Here is a 6746-nt window from a genome sequence, read left to right on the forward strand (position 1 = left end):
TCTCTCTCTCCTCCTCCTCCAGCTTGTGTTCTCTGTCTCTCTCTCACTAAACTAACAACTAACTAACTAAATAAATAAATGCATAAGTAAAATCTTTAAAAAAATGTTTCCTGTAGTCTATTTTATACTTTCTCTGGGAAACAGACAATATTCTCTGCCCAGATTTGTCTGAGCAAATTCTGTCAGGGAATGAATAAAGGGGATGTCACTTTGGTCCCCAGAGCTGGAATAAGGTAACTCCTCTTGAAACTCGAAGTTTATTCACAAAAATTAAAATGAAAGTATACTTATTTAGATGGAGCAAATGCAAAATGTAAGTCAAAAATTAAAATTCTTAAGTAACATCAATTTATGAATTTATGAATTTACTATCTAGGAAATTAAGAGAAAAGCTCCACTGAATTTAACCCAAATTGTAACAAACTGAAGCAAAATCAAACCTGTAAAATGATTCTGTGGCTATAAAGTCATTTTATCATAAACATCCTTTTGTAGGTGGTTAGATTTCAGCTAGTTTCACACTAGTATTTGATGAAGTATTATCATTGCTGTACCCTTTTTGAAAAGTCATTTTTGGAAAACTCTGCCTTTATTAATGCTAAAATTGCACCTAAAAGAGGTCTTCTCATGTTTGCTGCTGCTTCTACTAAAAGTGTGGAATTTCTGTTGAGTTAATTAATCAGATCTGGGTGAATTTCTCCAAATTTAGATTTTTCTCACTGATGGAAAGTGTAGGAAGGAGCCTCATTTCTCTGAATAATGCATTTGGCACCAATATTTTTAATATCTTACAGTGAAATAACATCACATATATTTGGGGACATTCCCTTGTATAGTTTGGAAGACTTGGTCTCTCTTCAGTTCTAAGCTCATATACCTGCCAGAAAGAAATCTCAGACTGTTTCCATTCTTGGTGGTACCTCTCTGTATGCCAATCTGTTCCTATCTTTTCCTGTGCATTTTAAACTTGATCCTTCAGATTCCAGATGCCTCCAGGACTGTTTCTTATATACTTTTATAGCTCAAGTACCTAAGTCATAGTATGTGTTTAAAAAAAAAATATATATATATATATATATATATATAGTTGATAATAACAGTACTTAACTTTTTGAATTCTAAGAAACATACTCTCCATGTATTTTAAGAGTTGAGATTACCATTGAAAAATTCAGTATCTTGACTTACTGAAGAATCCTGGCATCTTTATGGCATTGAGGTTTGAAGATGCTGGAATCTCTAAGAAATAGTTCCTTAAGGTTCAATTTTAACTAGGTCGTAATCTGTCACATTAACATATAGAATTGAGAGGCTCAGGAATAGCAATACAAAATTCTAAGAAATTCCTTGGAGTTGACCTCTCAGATTTAATCCACTTTAAACAATGTTAATCCATTACTCTGTTGATAATGATATAATAATTTGCACTTGCTAAGAACCAGACAGTATGCTACTATATTATATTTATTACATGTTATTATATAACAATCACTATATAAAAATAACTATTAACTTCCAATGACTTCTTTTACTTGAATAAAACCCAAACTCCTTGCCAGGGACTCCTAGACCCCCCTCAGTGTCATTTCATACCCCTCCTCCCTGCTCTTTGTGTATTAGCTAAGTCACCTTTTTAAGTGTCTTCAATCATTGTACTGAGATCTTTCTAACTTCAGCACCTTTGCATATGCTGTTCCTTGTGCCTGGAATTCCTGCCCTGTGCTATTCACTAGCTCACCCCTACTCGTTCTTTTGGTTTAGTGTACCAGTCACTTCTCCTGAGTGGCCTTCTGTAATACTTTCCCAAATCTAAGTTTAGTCCCTCTTTTTACTGTCTCTCATGAAGTACTTATTCTTGTCCTCTATATTTGTGATTATTTATTTCGTTATATATTTGCATGTATATCCCTATCTCCCTCACTAAACCATAAGCTTCAGGAGGGCAGGGGCTACCTTTAGTTTATGAAAGACACTTACTAGTATCTACTGAGTGGACAAATTCATACATCAAAGAGAAATTACAGTTATATCATTAAAACATGGTACTTTCTAACTTATAATATTAAATAACTTAATTACAAAATAGTTATCCCAAAAATTTTATTAAAAACCTATTATATGTCTAACTACAATAGCCTCTTGCCTTTTCTATAACTTAAACAATTTCTAAAATAATTTCTTATTTCTTATTTTAAAGTAGTGGTTATTTTCCCATAGAATTAACCATCTGTGAAGCAATCCTTTGACATTGTCACAAGGGGAATTGAAGAAAATATTCAGAATATCAAAATGAAATACTTCAAAACATCAAGGTAGAAACAAAAATGGTCTTGTGGAATCATTTTATCATAAACATCCTTTTGTAGGTGGTTAGATTTCAGCTAGTTCTAGAAGGCCTTCTCCAAATATTCCTACACTGAGATCTCTAGTTTAACAACAACAAAAAAAAAACTTCACAGCACTCATTTTTGCAATTATTACATAAAACTTTGAATTTATATTTTTCATTTCTTATCTAACCAAATAGAAGTAGTACTTGTTCTAGAAAGTAGAGGCTGTTTCTTAAATTTCTTTATACTCTCCCCAGTGCAGTGCAATGCACGAGGATCGTACATTAAATACTTGCTAAATAAATTAACTCTTAGTTATGTTATTGCACTGAAGAGTCCAATGCAATGACTAGCAAATAGTTTTGACTCTGCTGTTTTCTCTAGAAGTAGAAGATAATTACAGAAAAATGTGTGGAGTTTGCACAGAAAGAGAGAATTTTCTATGGGGGCTTGATATGTATTGAATATCAATTATGTGCCAGACTTTTTTAATGATATTTATCTCATTTGATACTCCCAATAACCTTATGAAATTTGCACTATCGTTATTCTGCCATAGAAGGAACCAAGTCTGTTATTTTTGAAGACCAACTAGCTAATAAGAGTTGTAACTGGAACTCAAGTCCAGACCTATCTGATTCCAAGGCTGCTCTGTCTACTAACCCATCATACTTTGAAGAACCAAAAAACAGAAATGACTATATCATGGGGAATGGGGAGGAGGTGGGTGGTTGGAGAGGAAGGAAATAAAAAGGGAGGAAATAGAGCCTAAATTTATAAATGAAATAGTAATCTAGAGAGAAAAGCTGTGACTTTTCATTTCATTTCTGCTGAGAGTAAGATTACACGATCAGCCGATAATACAGTAATCCTAGGAACAGAACAATTGCTAAGACCATGGGCCAACTGATAGAGCTGCCTGTGAATATCTATGTATCCCAGGAAGAGGTTCCCATAGTGAGATCCCAGGGAAGGGAAGGCAGAGAGGAGTGATCTATCAGTGGTATGCCAAGGAGCTGGTTGGCAGGCTGGACGGGATGGGCAATGTTCTCTGCCTCTCAGGCTGCTGTGAACCAAGGGAGGGACTCACTGAAGACTGGGATGTTAAGGATAAGACCAGTTTGGGATTTTCTTTTGTTGTTCATGCAACCATCAATTGACTTGAAGCTTTTTATTTATTTTTTATGAATGTTATAAAGCTTTTTAAATGTATTTAATAAATTTTATATTTATTAAATTTTTTTTAATGTAGCAGTAAGGCCACTAAAAGATTTTAAGTTCCTGTTCTATAGGTCAGATATTCTCAGCCCACAGGAGAAAGAGGAAATTATGCTAGCACTAGCTGATAAAAATGATTATTTTTGAGCTCACAAGGAGGTACACCAATAAAATTTTCATTCATATTATGTGTCATTACATATGAATAATGAATATATGGATAAATGAAACATAAAGTAAAATTCCAAGAAAGTACAACTCTCAGGCAGCAAGGTTAATATTTGCAAAGATGCTTAAAATCATTTACAGGGAAGTCTCAGTAAGGAAAAAATATAACTCAAAAAATTATCTGGATAAGTATTCTTTCTGAGTTTCACTGTGAAAATGCAGAATTTTTATTTAACTTATTTCAAGAATCATTAGAAGTTGAAAATATCAATTCAATCGCTCTCTATATTCATTGTTAGAATAAAAATTGAAGAGCTGTCATTTCTGCTCTTTCTATAAGTCACTGTGAAATTCTTCAGAACATACTTCAGAGATCATGCTGTTACTGTAGATATTACCTTCATGATCTCAAATAACTTGCCCATAATTAAAGTATATGGTTTTTAAATTTTATACATATTTATATTTGTTTTTGTTTCAAGTTTTTATTTAAATTCTAGTTGGTTAACATATAGTGTCATATTGGTTTCAGGATAGAATTAGATGTTTCTGAAACTTTTATTTCTCTTTAAATATTTCTTGTTTACTTCAAACTTTTAAAAATGTGTATAGCTTTACAAGACTTTCTGAACTGCTCTAAGCTATTAGAGTATGACATTTTGGTAATGACTTTTTTATATGGAACTCCGTGCTGGCAGTAAACAAGAAAATGGAGGAGATGAATTTAGAGCTGCAGAATTTATCTACTTACTGGAGAATCCAAATGTCTGAAGCAAAATGAAAACGAGATGTCACCATAAGTCCTGCTCTACCACTTCCTGAAGGCCTTACAATGGACTTTTTCCGAAGCGTGTTCTAAGGAAGAGTGCTGCTGTAAGAAGTGGGTGTTACTCAAACTTCAGTGATAAAGAAAGCCAGGGGAATGCTGCATATTAGATCCGCCCTCTATGAGAGTCCCCAGGCTCTGTTAGCTTAGTAGAGACTCCAAAAGGTGCTGAAGTGAAGAAGTTTGTCTTGTGATGCCTGGTGTTTCCTAACTTATTAAACAACAAAAATCTTTTCTTTTCCAGAGAGAATGTTGTAGTTTCCTTCAGACCTCAGAGTCCAGGGAACAAACTTTATAGGAAATTGTTATACAGGTTTCCTATGAGTCAGGGTTGTCCAGAGAAACAGAAAGTGAGAGGAGGGAGAGGAAGGTGGAAGGGAATAGAGGGGGAGGGAGGAGAGTGGGGGAGAGAATGAGAAAGTAGCTCATGCAGTTAGGAAGGCTGAGAAGCCTCATGATCTGCCATCTGCAGGCTGGATCCCCAGGGAAGCCAGTGGTATAATTCAGTCTAAGTCCAAAGACCTGAGAACCAGAGGAGTCAATGAAATAACTCCCAGTCTGAGAGCAGGAGATGAGATGAGATGTCCCAGCTCAAACACTGAGGCAGGAAAAAAGGGCCAAGTTCATCTTCCTCTGCCTTTTGTTGTATTCAAGCCCTCAGTGAATTGGAGAACTCCCACCCACATTGGGTTGGCGGGGGGGGGGGGGGGGGGGGGGGGGGGGGGGGGGGGGGGGGGGGGGGGGGGGGGGGGGGGGGGGGGGGCAGGCTACTTTACTGAGTCCAGGGATCTGAAATACTAATCTCATCCAGAAACACCTCACAGACCCTCTGAACAATGTTTTATCTAGGCACACCATGACTCACTCAAATTGACACAAAAAATTAACCATCACAGAGTTTAATTTGAGGTCTACAACATGAACAACAAAAACAAGCAAAAAATCATAACAAGGATAAAAAAGGGTTAAAACAACAATAACACAAACTTCATTTAAAACCTATTATGGCTCAAATACTTGCATGGTTTTATGTGCCAAAGCTATTTATACTTTTTAGAAAGAAAGAAGTCCCCAAAATGTGAAAGAATTCACCGTTATTCTAATTGGGCTTAGCTTGACTCATTATTAAAAACTTCACTGTCATTATTAAGCTATGCTATGGGTTTGATGGATGTCCCACATATCTTTTCACACAGACATAATAGGGTTTCATACTGTGTAATTTTCTTATATGCAAAGAGTGACCCATGGCGTAAAGGAGTATTTTCTTTCCAAGTGTCTGTCTTCCCAGATTCTATTTATTCTCATCAAGCTTTTGACAAATTTTCACACGAGTGTGAAAACACGTATCACAACCAGTATCATCTGAACGGAATGAGCAAGGAAGCACTGCAGCTGTCCAACGCCTTCATCAGCACAAAGCAAGATAAAGTTTGACCTGAACTTTCACACTCTGTTCCACTCTCCTTTTCCATGATGTCAGTCAGGCTCTGAACATACAAACACATGCAGAAATTGACATTTTGCTGCCAACAGTGAATCTAACAAAAAAGAAAGCCAAGGGAAGATATGCTATCTTTCAGATCATGGCCCCAAGGAATGCCTGTTGTGAAAGTATTTATGAAAAGGTCAATGATTATTTGTATTTAAATTTGGGCAACTGGGCAATTAATCTAGTTGAAGGGAGAAAGACTTGCAGAGAGGAATGGGTCCATGATAAATGTTTTAACCAATGTTATTTGAAGATGTTTGTGAATAAAGAGCCCAAATCTTATGGGTCATGAAACAATCAGATCACCTTGATTGAGCTCTAGAGAAGAAACCAAGTGGCATAGCAATCTGGGAAATGAACACAATCAATGTTTTTTTGTTTTGTTTTGTTTTTGTAGTGGTGCATGCTTTGACACTGCTTCTTTCTGAGGTTGCACTCAAAATAGATAATCCCAACGCTCTGCATCAAAACTAGTATTTTTTTAGATATAATTCTGCATTGGTTTTGTTATTGTTCTATAAAGAGGAAAAGCAGGGTGCACCTGGGTGGCACAGTCAGGTAAGCATCTGACTGGGTTTCTGCTCACGTCGTGATCTCAGGATCCTGGGATTGAGCCCCACACCCGCTCTGTGCTGAGCATGGAGGCTGCTTGGGACTTTCTCTCCCTCTGGTCCGGGTCCCCGCCCCTCTCTCTAAAATAAATGGGTGAATC

At 36.3% G+C, this 6746-nt stretch overlaps 1 long non-coding RNA gene across 1 annotated transcript in view; it reads left to right on the forward strand.

Moving 5' to 3' along the window:
* Positions 1 to 4564, forward strand: part of LOC113912456 — a 31324-nt gene extending 26760 nt beyond the window's left edge. The window contains exon 3 of the long non-coding RNA XR_003516834.1: positions 4415 to 4564. This is a non-coding gene — a long non-coding RNA (uncharacterized LOC113912456). The remainder of the gene's footprint in view (positions 1 to 4414) is intronic.
* The last annotated feature ends 2182 nt before the right edge of the window (positions 4565 to 6746 follow it).

Source organism: Zalophus californianus, chromosome 4, assembly GCF_009762305.2.
Source record: "Zalophus californianus isolate mZalCal1 chromosome 4, mZalCal1.pri.v2, whole genome shotgun sequence".
NCBI lineage: Eukaryota > Metazoa > Chordata > Mammalia > Carnivora > Otariidae > Zalophus > Zalophus californianus.